A 526-nucleotide genomic window follows, 5' to 3' on the forward strand; every position below is an offset into this window, starting at 1 on the left:
AAAGTGTCTTACCGTATTCCTGCTTCTTCCTCTTCGTCTGTTATAGCTACGGAGAGGCTCGAATGTGGAAAGAATTATAGCACCCTTGGGAGAGTGTAGAGTGAGACACGGGAGGGGAGCGTGGGAGACGGGGATGGAAAGGGAAAAGGGCGAGGAGGGAAGGGGGAGGGCGGAGGAGGGAAAAGGGGAAGAGCGAGGGGGGAAGGGAAGGGAGGGGCGAGGAGGGAAGGGAAGAGCGAGGAGGGAAGGGAAGAGCGAGGAGGGAAGGGAGGGGCGAGGAGGGAAGGGAGGGGCGAGGAGGGAAGGGAAGAGCGAGGAGGGAAGGGAGGAGTGAGGAGGGAAGGGGGAGGGCGAGGAGGAGAAGGGAGGAGTGAGTTGGGTAGAGGGGACTGCGAGGAGAAGGGAAGGACGAGGGGAGATGGGGGAGGGGAGGCTTTCGTGGTATGTATGGGGAACAGTAAGTAGTAGGTAGAGGGACTCGGCTGATATTTTGAGGCACCTCCTCCCCGGAGCCTTGGGCTCGTGC

Source organism: Penaeus monodon, chromosome 20 (assembly GCF_015228065.2).
Source record: "Penaeus monodon isolate SGIC_2016 chromosome 20, NSTDA_Pmon_1, whole genome shotgun sequence".
NCBI classification, from domain to species: Eukaryota; Metazoa; Arthropoda; class Malacostraca; order Decapoda; family Penaeidae; genus Penaeus; species Penaeus monodon.